The sequence below is a fragment of the Vombatus ursinus genome, unplaced genomic scaffold (assembly GCF_900497805.2).
Source record: "Vombatus ursinus unplaced genomic scaffold, bare-nosed wombat genome assembly UNPS02014847.1, whole genome shotgun sequence".
Taxonomy (NCBI): domain Eukaryota; kingdom Metazoa; phylum Chordata; class Mammalia; order Diprotodontia; family Vombatidae; genus Vombatus; species Vombatus ursinus.
Genome location: NW_020954625.1, coordinates 1,022,966 through 1,038,117, shown reverse-complemented (window position 1 = coordinate 1,038,117; position 15,152 = coordinate 1,022,966).

Sequence of the window (15,152 nt, the reverse complement as noted above, 5' to 3'; positions counted from 1 at the left end):
CTCCTAGCTAGAGCCGCCCCACAAATGGAGAATGGGGATCCTAGACTTTTTGGATGACCCTCTTATGGCCCCCAGTGCTAGAGCATCCCTCTTCCCATCCTCCATTAACACCACCACCCCAGTTCCTATCTCCACCCTATTTTCCCCTTACCCTTCTTGTTTCCCATGCCCCCCCCTTGGTTTTCCTTCCCTTTTCCTGTGGCCCACCCCCCTCGTGTCCTGCCTTGTTCACCTTCCACGATCCTACCCTGCATTTCCTCCCCAGGACCTTTACCCTGAGGCAAGGACCCCCTAGGCCCTGGCCTCAGCCCCAGTCTCAGTGGTATCTCCTCCCCTGACCTGTCCCCCTCCTCCTGTGCCAGCTGATTTTACTCCTTGCTAGCCGGATCCCCTAGCTTTGTAGTCCAGTTCAGTTCAGCCAGCATTCCCCGGTCCCTTAGTCACAAGAAGTCACAAGACTTCCTATCCCACCTCCCCCTAGCCCCAGTTCCCACGGTGCCTTCAGGGCTTTTTCCTCTAAGGGAAGTTCCTGTCTTGCCTAATGGGACAATTGGGGTGCATGTTCCATTTTCCATTTCAGACCTCATTCAGATTAAAGGGAAACTGGGGCAATACTCAAAAGATCCCACTAAGTTTACTGAGGGCTCAAGCTTTCTTAGGGTAATCTGCATGTCCTTTTGTCCACCTGTTGTACCACTGAGGAGAAGAGGAGAATCTAGGAACAAGCCCCAAAATTTGGGAACTGTTTGACTAGCAATGACCCCCAAAATACCCCCCAGGAACAGCTGCTATTCCCACTACTGACCCAGGATGGGATTATCAGAAGAGTGAGGATAGGGGAAAGAGAGACTATATGGTAATTTGCCTGTTAGAATTTGCCTAAGAACTGCATTTCAAAAGCAAGTGAATTTTCAGAAAAATAAGGAAATTACTCAGGGAACCATATGTTGAGGTTTAGGGGCTTAGGGGTGCTGAGACCCCAAAATATTGAGAGTGAGAGACACGAATCTTACCTGAAAGAATTTGACCCAAGACTCAGACAAGGTTTATTAACAACGACCAAGCGGGCTGGCCTGCAACCCAATGTTGGCCAATCAATTAAAGATCAGCCTTAACCCCAAAAATCTGTGGTATAATTCTGAATAATATATTAAGGAAGGCTATTAAGGAGAGTGTGGGGTCATAAGGTGTCATGCCTAGGGCTATTTCAATTGAACTGGTCTTTCAAATTGATAATCACTTGTAAAATCCTGGAGGGGAGGAAGGGAAGGAAAGCACAAAAGTGGGAGGGATAAATTAGGGGAGGGTAGATCCGGCTTCTGGACAACAGAATGAATGAAATTACTTCATTTACGCTAAGGCCACAGAGCTACCCTCCTGAAACTGTTGCCTTCAGTAGCAGATTTGGACAGGTCCAGATATTCATGATAATATCAGAACTAATGATAGCTTACTATGTGTTGGGCACCATGCTGAGTGTTTTACAATTATTATCTCATTTGATCCTCACAATAACCTTGAGAGGTTGGTGCTGTTATCCCCATTTTACAGATGAGGAAACTGAGGTTAAGTGACTTCTTCAGAAGTCACAGCTAATAAGTATCTGAGGTCAAGATTTCAACTCAGGCTTTCCTGACTCCAGGTCCCACACTATCCAGTAAGCTACCTAGCTAAAGAAACAACAGCTCCAATCTGGGTTATGCTTTAACCTTTCATTATAACAGCCCTGCATGGTAGGTACCACCAGCGCTATGTGCTTTTTACAGATAAGGTAACTGAGGCTCTGGAGAGACATAGTGACATTTTCTCTTACAGCTCTTGAACCAGTGAACTTGCCATAAAATTTATATGGGTAAGTTTATCTAGTAACACCAGAAGGTCAATCACTAGGTGGTGAACTTTTATGGCTACAGTAACTAGTGAAACAATCTGTTCAGCACGAAGTATCTGCAGTCTGCACTAATTTCCACTGGTGGGGGTAGATCCTCCGGAGAATTTTGGAAGGATATGAACATAAGGTGAGAAGGCATGGTTGGGTTACAGATGGCATGTGGCGGGTAAAGAGAGTAAATATCATTGAAATCACAGAACCAAAATATGGCATTTACTCCATGTTGTGAAGTTTTTTTTGTAGTTGAGAGAGGAGTAAAAATTATTTTTGGTGATAGGACAGTCAAAAGTAAAATGACACAGGAATTCACTTCTGACCACTACCTTCCTTAGTCTTCCTTGCTGTTATCATCTCCCTTCCTTCATTCCGTTTCTCTTACTCTCTTCCCCTCCTACTTCCTAGTTGGGTAAGATAGATTTCTATACCCAACTGAGAATGTCTCTGTATTCTCCCCTCTTTCACCAATTCCTATGACAGTGAGGGTCAAGTATTGCTCACCATCACCCTTATTTTCCCTTGCACTGCAAAAGCTCTTCCTTACACGCCTCTTTTATGTGACATATTTCCCCCATTCTTCCTCTCCCCCCTTCTCCCAGTACATTCCTTTCTCACCTCTTCATTTTTTTTTTGAGATCATCCCAAAGTAATCAACTCATTCCCATGCCCTCTGTCTATGTAGACTACTTTTAACTGCCCTAGTAACAATAAAATATTTAGGAGTTGCAGGTATTATCTTCCCATATGGGAATATAAACAGTTTAACTTTTTTTAAGTCCATTATTTCTCTTTCCTGTTTACCTTTTTATGCTTTTCTTAAGTCTTGTGTTTGAACATCAAGCGTTCTATCTAGCTCTGGTCTTTTCATCAGAAATGCTTGAAAATCCTCTATTTCATTAAATATCCATTTTTTCCCTGAAGGATCATACTCGGTTTTGCTGGGTAGGTGATTTTGGTTATATAATCCTAGTTCTTTTGTCTTCCTGAATATCACATTCCAAGCCCTCAACTTATTTAACATGGAAGCTGCTAATCTTGTGTGATACTGACTGTGGCTTCACAATATCTGAATTGTTTCTTTCTGCGTGATTGCAATATTTTCTCCTTGACCTGGGAACTCTGGAATTTGGCTATACTACTCCTAGGAGTTTACATTATAGGATCTCTTTCAGGTGATCATTTGATTCTTTCAATTTCTATTTTGCCCTCTAGATCTAAGATATTGGAGTACTTTTCTTTGATAATGTCTTGAAATATTATGTCTAAGCTCTTTTTTTTTTTTTACCATAGCTTTATGGTAGTTTAATAATTACTACGTTATCTCTCTTCAATCTATTTTCCAGGTCAGTTGTTTTTCTGGTGAGATATTTCACATTTTCCTCTATCTTTTTTAGTCTTTTGACTTTATTATTTATTAATGCCTCTTGGAGTCACTCACTAGTTCCATTTGCCCAGTTCTGATTTTTAAGGAATGGGCCAATGGCTGGTTCTGCTTTTTAAGTAATTCTTTTCTTCAATGAATTTTTGCAGTTGTTTACCATTTGGCCAGTTCTTGTTTTTAAGGTGTTATTTTTTTTAAAGTATTTTTGTGCCTCTTTTACCAAGTTGTTAATTCTCTTTTCATAATTTTCTTGCATCATTCTTATTTCTTTTCCTAGTTTTTCCTCTACCACCTTTATCTCTGTCTTTAGCTCTTCTGGGAATTCTTTTTGGCCTTAGGTACAATTCGCATTTTTCTTTGATGTTTTGCTTGTAGCTGTTTCCACGGTATTGTCTTCTGCATTTGTGTCTTGATCTTCCCTGTCACCATAGTAGCTTTTTATGGTCAGGTTTTTGTTGTTGTTGTTGTTTGTTCATTTTTCCAGTCTGTTTCTTGACTTCAAATTTTACATTAAAGTTGGGGTCTGCCCACCTAAAGGTGGGAAGGTACTACCCCAAGCTTCAGGCTTCTTTTTGCTACTGTTTTCAGAGCTAGTTCTGGGGGAGTCTGTAAGTTTTTGGTGCTTCCAAGGTGGCATGATGTGAAGACAGATGTGGTCCCTGCTCTGCTGGTCTGCACTGTGGTCTTCACCCATGAAGGGCCCCTGCCCCCCTGCAGTCACAAGCACTGGTGCTTCTCTCGACTCTGGAACTGTGACCAGGTCCTCTGTTCTCCTGTAGCTGCAAGTGCTAGTGCTCCTCTCGGTGCTGGTAATATGACCAAAACCCCTGCTTCCTTGTAACTAACCGCAAGTACTCCTCTGGCCAGTTGTCCAACCCGTTTACTGTCTCTGGACTGAAAGCTCCTGACGCTGAAGCTGCTGCTGCCACTATCACAGCCGCCCCCAAGCCCCCCCCCCCCCCCCATGGATTCCAAGCCAGCCCCAACCCTAGTGTCAAAGCCTCTCCTACGAACCTCCTAAATTGTGTTAGGCTGGTCTCACGCTGACCTTTTGTTGTCTCTGCTGCTCTAAAATTTGATTTGAGCTGTTATTTTAAAGTTGTGTGGAGGGGAATGTTGGCAGAGTTCATCTGGGTGGCTGCCTCTACCCTGCCATAGTGCTTCTGCCTCTAACAGTCCATACCCAAAGAGGACAGAGTCAAGAGGAGCATTACACATGGGATTCTGAACATTCAGATAACAATACGAAGGGGTCTAGACTTAGGGTCAGATGGAAAAACATTTAAGGAACAAAAATATCTCATTGTTCCCTAAGGATTCTTCCTATAGAATTATGAAGACCAAACTTATTCAAAGAAAGCTTCATTTCAACAAGCATTTATTAGGCACTTACTATGTGCCAATGGCCATACTCTTTGACCCAGATATTTTGCTGCTAGTCTTATACCCCCTAGGAGGACACTAATTAAAAAAAAAGTCCTCATATATACACCAAAGTAACAGTACTTTTTGTGATGGCAAAAAGTTGGAGGCGAAGTACGTGTCCCATCTGTTGGGGAATGGCTTAAAAAAATGGTGGTCCGTCCATGAATGTGTGCAATGGACTATTGCTGTGTTATAAGAAATGATGAATATAGAGAAGCATGGAAAGATCTGCATTAACTGATTCAGAGGGATGCAAACAGAGCCAAGAGATTAATATACACAAGGACTTCAACAATGCAAATAGAACAACCACAAAAAAAATCAAAGGTGTAAGTTGTAAAATTACAAAGAACAGACATGGATCTGAAGAAGAGATGTGAGAAGATATCCCCTCCCTACCTCTTTGCCAAGGTGGGCTCTCCAAGAGTGCAGTATATTAAACATTTTCAGACTTTTTCAATGTATTGATACATTGCTTTTTTTTTTCCTTTTTCCCTTTTTTTTTTTTTTTGGTCTTTAAAAATATTTGTTATAAGGAGGACTCTCGGGGAGAGAGGGAGAGGAATACCAAGGGGAAATTTTGTGATTAAAAAAAATAACAAAAATTTAAGAAAGAAAGGATGCAAGGATTAGTAAAGATAGATGGATACAGTATTAACTTTTTCAGGTGTTGTTTGCCATGACAGCCTCTATGTGGCAGCAAAACATGGCATTATTCCTTCAGGAAATGCAAACATTACAGATGAGAAATGTGAACCAAGTACAGGCACTGAGTATCAGTGGTTAATAACACATTGGTAATGGCATTAGAAATAGTGGCCCAGATTTAACTATGCAGATACATGAGATGTAATTTAAAATAGTGAGGCCGGTTTCTTAATGAATATAGTAGGATCAATACATTCAAATTCATAATGTCCTTCATAGTTACCTACTTCAACCCTGCTACTACCATCCTTCTAAGCATTTTTTGGTTCCTCAGACCTCAGGGAGTACGTACTTTTCAATGCACTTGTGTATTGTTTTCTATGATAGTAGTTTCTGCTGTTTCCCTACCGTACTGTGAAGTCTTTTGAGTGGGATTGCTATACCTAAACTTTGTGTCTTCCCCAAGCACCATGTTTTGCTTACAGTAGGAGCTTTATAAACTTTAGTTGACTCGAAATCTGAAACTCCTCTTTGGTAATTCTGTCCAGGGCCTGTAGCACATTCTGATGAAAAGCTGCAGTGGTTGGCAGTCATCCTCAGAAGGTAGAATTGATTTTTGGAAGAAACCAGAAGTTGTTTAGAGCCAAGTTTGAGGAAGCAGATGGGTTCTATCAAGTTGGGGTGTATTGTTTCAGGTTAAGTACGGCATGACTGCAGTAATGAGATGGATCGTTTTGGGTAGTAGCTCACATCCTGGCTCCCAATGAAGTTCCAAGGGAGACGTTCAGCAAGTATTTTGAGCAGTGGAATAAGTGGCTAGCCTCAAGAGGGACAGCTTTTAAGGATGTCACTCACGTAGATGCCCAAGTTCTGGTACATCCGCTAAGAAATCCGGTTACTCTATAGTCATACTTCATATGGTGTCTTTGCCAAGAAAACCCTCAATGAGATCACGAAGAGTCAGACACAACTTTAAGAACTGAACAAATATATGTTACATATATGTATGTAAATATTACACATATATGTATATACACACATACATCCACATACGCATTCAGTTCAGTCATTTTTCACATACACACCTCTATGTACATACAGATGTGTGTGTATGTGTTATTCCTTGGCATGGATACACTTTGCTTCCCCCTGTTATTCAAATGGGGAAGGGGCACATAAGTCGGGAGGAGAGAGGGAGCAGACACATCAGTGCTGATTACACGCAGAGTCACAGCTTGTGAGTTAGAAAGAGCGCTGGGCTTGGAATCTGGAGACCTGAATTTGAATCCCAGCTCTGACACTTCGAGCTGTGATTGGAGCTAAATCACTTAACCTCTCTAAGGCTCGAAAGGTCTATAGCTTCCAGGGCCCTTAGAGAACAGCTAGTCCAATCACCTCATCTTACAGAGATGTAAAAACTGAGTCCCATGGAGTTTAAGGTACTTGGCAAGTGTCATACTAATAGGCAGTGACAGTGTAGGGACTCAAGCCAGCCCAGAAATGCTAATTCCAGTTCACCACACTCTGTCTTTGGCATGAAGAAGAAATAATACCATATTGGAAGATCTCATTGATCCTGAGGGAAAGCAAATACTAGTTCTGTTCACAGTTGAATAATTCTGGCATTAGAGTTCAGGCCAAAATACTGTATCCTAGGAACGATTTAAATCCTGTAAATGCTCTCTAACACAGATAGATCACTTTGGCACTTCCTGCTGGGCTGCAAGACTGATGTTTAACTAACAGATGCAGCTGTTTTAGAAAGGACTAAACTTTTCCAGAAACTGTGGCCTTGGATCAGGTTTACTCTGAAGCATCTCTTTGCCGCAGAAGTTGTTGACTAGGAATGGCACAGAAAGATGCCCAGAGGTCTTCTTAGCAACTTGAGAATGAAGTTTCTCAGTCGGTTCCAAACAAATAGCTGGGGGCTTAGTTGAACTATTAGCAGGATGCTGGTGAGCTCGTGTACATAAGTAAGTGCATCGTGTTCTGCCCGGAAATACCACCATATGATGTACCAGCTGAGGATCATTGTGCATCCTGGGCTCCAAAGCTGCCAGGGAACTCCAAGGTTGTGTGCTGCAAGGAGTCCTCTACAACCTGCCTAATGACCTCCTCCTGAACAGTGGCAACAACAGGGAGCTCCTCATCCACTGAGGCCTCCAGTTCTGCTGTGGATGAGCTTCCGTTATTGCACGGTTCTTCCTTCAGTCATGGCGATCGCAGGGTCATCTGTCTAGAGCTGTCTAGACATCATCTAGTCCAACCCGCTCATTTTTGTTGTTGTGGTTGTTGGTTATGAGAAAAGTAGAGGCCCAGAGAGAGGAAATGGCTATCAATCAGCAAGCATTTATTAAGTACCAGCTAAAGGCCCTTTGGATACAAACCCAAAAAGAAGACAGTCTCTGCCCTCAAGGAGCTTACCTTCTACTGGGAGAAATTAAACATATTCACAGATAAGTAAATGCAAGATATATGCAACAGAAATACAAAGTGATAGGGGGTGGTGAACACTAACACCTGGGAGAATCAGAAAAGGCCTCTTGACGGTAGCCTTTGAGTTGAATTTGCCTTCCTGTCCCTCTTCCTGCCATGTTCTTTATTGCTCCTTGTTCTACCCTCTGGTGCTGCACAGAATAAGCCTAGTCTCTTTTCTATATGACAGCCCTATATTAGAAGCAGTGATAATGTTTTCTTTAGCATGAAAAGTTTTTGGGAATATAGACCAGGGTGTCACAGAAGAACCAGGGATGAGGTTCAGACACAGCTTTGTGTATGTTAGAGCAGGAACCTGGAATCTTAGTGCTGGAAAGAGACCATAGGGATCTTCTAAGGAGAAATTCCAGGCTTTGCCATCTGCCTTGCTCCTGAAGATTAAAGTCCTCTGAGCCTTACCTGGGTACTGTACCATCTGCTGCTATGCCCTCCAGACCCCTAGGCTCTGTCATCGGATCTGCCGGTGCACCCTAAGGGCCCCTGGGCCCTGCCACTGCACCCTTAGGCCTTCTGGGACTTTGTATCTTCACTTGAACATACATGAGATGTTTTTATGAACTTGTATATATTGTCTTCCCCATTAAAGCATGAGCTCCTTAAGAACAGGGATCGTCTCATGTTTTCTTTTTGTAGTCTCAGCACATGGTAAACACTTAAGAAATGAGTGTTCATTCATTCATTTATGTAGTCCAACACCTCCATTTCACAAATAGGAATATTGAAACCCAGAGCGGTTAAGGGATTTGTCCGGGATTACTTGACTTGCCCAAATGATATAGTTGGTCTGGAATCCAGACTTCCTGACCTTTTCTACTATACCCTAGTGTTGTTGCTGTTCAGTTGTTTCACTCTTGTCTGACTTTGTGACCCCATTTGGGGTTTTCTTGGCAAAGATACTAAAGTGATTTGCCATTTCATTCTCCAGCTCATTTTAAAGATGAGGAACTGAGGCAAATAGGGTTAAGTTGTTGAGGTTTAGAGGTGCTGGGACCCCAAAATAGCAACACGTGGGTCCTGCCCATATGAATTTGACCCAAATCTTCTTTCAGCCAAAGACAAGATTTATTAGAACACCAGTTTGGGGGTAGGTGAGGTTTTAAGAATCCTCCATATTGTCAAGACTTTCAAGGAATATAAGCATTTGTATCACTAATGCAAGTGAGCCAGATTGAATCTGAGCCCCTTAATGGAGGCCAAGATGGATCTTATATACAGAGAGACTATGGGAGAGCTCTAGGAGTGGCCAAGTAGTCTGGGGTGACTATAAGGTAACTGAGAAGATCCCTGAAGGACCAGGTGCCCAAGATGAACTCGGAAGGAATCTAGATGGAATTAAGTCTAGGTGGAATATGGAGAGTGGCTGGAGGCAATTGGGAGGTAACAGACCAAGGGAGGTAAGAGCTGGGCTAGGTTAGAGGTAGCCACAATGAAAGGTCAGTTGAGAAGATTACTGGAATGGGTCAATGGTGAAGGCCAGAGATTTGACCATGTGGGAAAAGGAGAAAACTCAAGGAGAGTTGGGGGCAGTGTGTTTCCCAGGGCCTGTACCCCATCAAAGTGACTTGCCCAAGGTCACACAGCTAGTAAATGTACCTGCCATTTATATAGCCCTTTGTAGTGACAAAATGTGCTCAATAGAGGATATCTCAATTGATCCTCAAACATCCCTCCCTGAAAGCTAGGTAGGAAAGGGATTATTATCTTCCATCTTACATATGGGGGAAATAGAAGCTCAAGAGAGATTGGATGTGCTTAAGGGGATGTTGTGTTATGGTGGGATAAAAAAACCGAGTTTCATCAAGACAAATGGTTTATTTAGCAATGCATGTGGTTGCAAAAACACATCAGGTCCAAGGCTCTTAGTAGCCAAGGACCCAGAACCTTGGTTTCCACACAGTTAATGTACAATTTGGAGGGAGTAAAAAACAGGAAAAACAGGATTATAGGGATTGAGACACCTGGTTCCTTACTAGTGGAGGGAATTGGAAGACTGAGGTAAGAGGGAGAGGAGTAGTCTTGTGATATTCCTTAAGCTCCCCCTTTGGGAGGGGAGCAATCTTGTGGCTTCTTAAAATCAGGTGATTTACAAGCAGCTGAGACTTAGCTTCACAAAATGGTGGATAAAAGCAAAAAGAAGTCATTAATGTTATTTTTAATGTAACATTCTCCCCTTTGATCCCGGGGTTCTCAACCTCCAGCATCACTTATTTAATCGCTTTATCTATTGGAGATTTTTAGACAGAATGATAGTCTACCTTAAGAGGCATCAAAGGGTGGAAGTGAAAGGCACAAAGTACAATCAGAGTCATAATCTCAAAAATTACCTAAGAAGAGACACACACAAAGTAAAGGTAAGAGGCTGGAGCAGAATATATTTTGCTTCAGCTGAAGTAAAAAAAGCAGGTGTAACAATCCTGATCTCAAGCAAAGCAAAAGCAAAAATAAATCTAATTAAAAGAGATAAGGAAGGAAACTCCATCTTGCTAAAAGGTACCATAGACAATGAAGTAATATCATTACTAAACATTTATGCACCAAGTGTTATAGAATGCAAATTCTTAGAGGAGAAGTTAAGTGAGTTACAGGAAGAAATAGACAGCAAAACTATACTAGGGAGTGGAGGGACCTCAACCACCCCCCTCTCAGAACTAGATAAATTTAACCACAAAATAAACAAGACAGAAGGTAAGGAGGTGAATAGAATTTTAGAAAAGTTAGATATGGTACACCTCTGGAGAAAATTGAATGGGGATAGAAAGGAATATGCTCTTTTCTCAGCAGTACATGGCACCTACACAAAAATTGACCGTGTATTAGGGCATACAAACCTCACAATCAAATACAGAAACATTACATGCATCTTTTTCAGATCGTGGTACAAGAAAAATTATGTGTAATAAAGGGCAAAGGAAAAATATGCTAAAAACTCATTGGAAACAAAATAAGCTAATCCTAAAGAATGAGTGAGTTGAGCAACAAATCATAGAAACAATCAATAATTTCATCAAAGATAATGACAGTAATGAGACAATATACCAAAACTTATGGGATGCAGCCAAAGCAGTTCTTAGGGGAAATTTTATATCTCTAAATGCTTACATGAATAAAACAGAGAAAGAGGAGATCAATAAATTGGGCATGCAACTAAAAAAAGATAGAAAAAGAACAAATTAAAAATCCCCAATTGAATACCAAATTAGGAATTCTAAAAATCAAAGAAGAGATTAATAAAATTGAAAGTAAGAAAATTATTGAACTAATAAATAAAAGCTAGTTTTATGAAAAAAGCCAATAAAATAGATAAACCTTTGGTTAATTTGATTAAAAAAAGAAAGAAGAAAGCCAAATTACTAGTATCAAAAATGAAACGGGTGAATTTGCCCCAATGAAGAGGAAACTGAAGCAATAATCAGGAGCTATTTTGCCCAACTGTATGCCAATCAATCTGGCAATCTAAGTGAAATGGATGAATATTTACAAAAATACAAATTGCCCAGATTATCAGAAGAGGGAATAAAATACTTAACCCCATTTTAGAAAAAGAAATTGAACAAGCCATCAATGAACTCCTTAAGAAAAAAATCTCCAGGGTCAGATGGATTTACAAGCGAATTCTACCAAACATTTAAAGAACAATTAATTCCAATATTATATAAACTATTTAGAAAAATAGGTGAAGGAGTCCTACCTAATTCCTTTTATGATGCAAATATGGTGCTGATATCTAAACCAAAAAGAGCCAAAACAGAGAAAGAAAATGATAGACCAATTTCCCTAATGAATATTGATGCAAAATTTTAAAATAAAATATTAGCAAAGAGATTGCAGCAATTTATCATGAGGATACACTATGACCAAGTGAGATTTATATTAGGAACGTGGGACTGATTCAACATTAGGAAAACTATCAGTATAAGTGACCATGTCAATAACAAAACTAAAAGAAATCATATGATTATCTCAATAGATGCAGAAAAAGCTTTTCACAAAATACAGCACCCATTCTTATTAAAACACTAGGGAACACAGGAATAAATGGAATTTTCCTTAAAGTGATAAGCAGTATCAATCTAAAACCATCAGCAAGTATTATATGTAATGAGAATAAGCTAGAATTATTCCCAGTGAGATCAGGGGTGAAACAAGGATGCTTATTATCACCACTATTATTCAATACTGTACTAGAAATGTTAGCTTCAACTATAAGAGAAGAACAAGAAGTTGAAGAAATTACAATAGGCAATGAGGAAACAAAACTGTCACTCTTTGCAGATGATATGATGGTATACTTAGAGAATCCTAGGGAGTCAACCAAAAAAAAGTACATGACACAATTAACAACTTTAGCAAAGTTGCAAGATATAAAATAAACCCACACAAATCATTGGCATTTCTATATATTACCAACAAAGCCCAGCAGCAAGAGCCAGAAAGAGAAATTCCTTTTAAAATAACTGTGGATGATATAAAATATTTGAGAATCTACTTGCCAAGACAAACCCAAGAACTTTATGAACACAATTACAAAACACTTTTTACACAAATAAAGTCGTATCTAAACAATTGGAAAAATATCAATGGCTCATGGGTAGACCAAGCTAATATAATAAAAATGACAATTCTATCTAAATTAATTTACTTATTCAGTGCCATACCAAACTACCAAAAAATTATAGAGCTAGAAAAAATAATAACAGAATTCATTTAGAAGAACTAAAGGTCAAGAATATCAAGGGAATTAATAAAAAAATGCAAAGGAAGGTGGCCTATCCATACCAGATCTAAAACTATATTATAAAGTGGCAATCATCAAAACTATTTGGTACTGTCTAAGAAATAGAGTGGTGAATCAGTGGAATAAGTTAGGTACACAAGACAAAATAGTAATTGACTATAGTAATCTACTGTTTGTTAAACCAAAGACTCCAGCTTCTGGAATAAGAACTCACTATGACAAAAACAGCTGAGAAAACTGGAAAATACTATGGTAGAAACTAGGCATAGACCAGCATCTCATACTATATGCCAAGATAAGGTCAAAATGAGTATGTGATTTAGACATAAGGGATGATACTATAAGCAAACTAGGAGAGCAAGGAATAGTTTACCTCTCATATCTATGGAGAAGTGAAGAATTTGTGGTCAAACAAGAGACAAAGGACATCATAAAATGCAAAATGAATAAATTTGATTACATTAAATTAAAAAAAGTTTTGCACAACCAAAACCAAAGCAGCGAAGATTTGAAGGAGAGCAGAAAGCTGAAAAATCATTTTTACAGCCAGTGTTTCTGATAGAGGCCTCATTTCTCAAATATATAGAGAACTGAGTTAAACTTATAAGAATACGTCATTTCCCAATTGATAAATGGTCAAAGGATATGAACAGGCAGTTTTCATATGAAGAAATTAAACCTATCTGTGGTCATATGAAAAAATGCCCTAAATCACTATTGATTAGAGAAATGCAAATCAAAACAACTCTGAGGTACCCCCTCACACCTATCAGATTGGCTAATATGACAGAAAAGGAAAATGATGAATGTTGGAGAAGATGTGGGAAAATTGGAACACTAATGCATTGTTGGTGGATTGTGAACTAATCCAGTCATTCTGGAGAACAATTTGGAATTGTGCCCAAAGGGCTACAAAACTGTGCATTCCCTTTGATCCAGCAGTACAACTACTAGATCTGTATCCCAAAGAGATAAAAAAGGGAAAAGGATCCACATGTACAAAATATTTATAGCAGCTCTTTTTGTGGTGGCAAAGAATTGGAAAATGAGGGGATGCCCATCAATTGAGGAATGGCTGAACAAGTTGTGGTATATGAATATAATTGAATAGTATTTTTTCGTAAGAAATGATGATCAGGTCAATTTCAGAAAAACCTGGAAAGACTTACATGAACTGATGCTGGCTGAAGTGAGCAGAACCAAGAGAACATCATACACAGTAATAGCAACACTGTGCAATGATGAACTATAATAGACTTAGCTCTTCTCAGCAATACAATGACCCAAGACAATTCCAAAAGACTCATGATGGAATATGCTAACCACATCCAGAGAAAGAACTATGGAATCTGAATGCAGATCAAAGTATACTATTTTCACTTTTCTTTTGTTTTTGTTTGTTTTTGTTTTTTCTTTCTTGTGATTTTCCCCTTTTGTTCTGATTCTCCTTTCACAATATGACTAATGGGGACATGTGTTTAACATGATTGTACAACCTGTAACAGATTGCTTGGTGTCTTGGGGAGGGGGAGCAAAGGAGAAGGGTGGAAATTTGGAAGTCAAAATTTTACAAAAAGGAATATTGAAAACTATCTTTATGTGGAATTGGGGGGAAAATACTATTAAGGGGGCAAAAATCTGTAAGGAGACAACCCTCGTTAAATAGGCTCAATATGTAGACTAAGTCAGGCTACAGATCAAACTACCTAGAGGGCTCACCATGGATGAATTTGAGAAGGGAGATTTACATCACCATGGTAACCAAGAAAACTCAGCAAACACCATGAAACAAAAAGGCTGGAGTAATACAATAACAATCATCAGTATTAAGTAATATCAATCTCCTTGTAAATTAGTGATCACTCCCAATGTCCATCTAATCAGCACATTTCATCTTGAGGCCCAGACGTCCCATGTAGTAGTCTGGTCCCTGGAAGCATGTCAGCTTGTACATTCTAGAATAAGTCTCATTCTAAGGACGGCTCTGAAGGGAGTTTCTCCTTGTAGATTTGCTTCTCTGGTTCTAAGTCACTTGCACAGATTCCTGGGTAATTCTTCTAAAATCCGCCAGTAACAACTCAATATAATTTAGTATAAATTTAGTTTTCCAATAACTTGTTCATGTGGTGAAAGCCAGTTAGTATCTTATAGTTCTAAGCCTATTAACAATGGAGCTATAAGAAGAACATTAAATTAGGAAGCCATAATTCACCTGAAACATCAGAGAATTTCAGTTTTTACACACCACTTGCTGTTTCTATCTTTACCTAAACCCTCTACCTGATATAGACCCTGCCATTAACAAGCTGAAGGAGGGATCTAAAAAAAAAATCCATGAGGACCTGACTTGGAAAATGAGCCCTTCTGTCTCTTAAAATTATCAGGCAGAGCCCTTCTGTCTCTTAAAATTAACAATGATTTAAAATTTCTTTGCAATTATTAATGCAATTTTATATGTAATTGAGTGTGTAAAAACATACTCAAGGCCTGCATATCCCATTAGAAACATTTGGAAACCAGACAGATAGGTGGATAGATAGATAGATAGATAGATAGATAGATAGATAGATAGATAGATA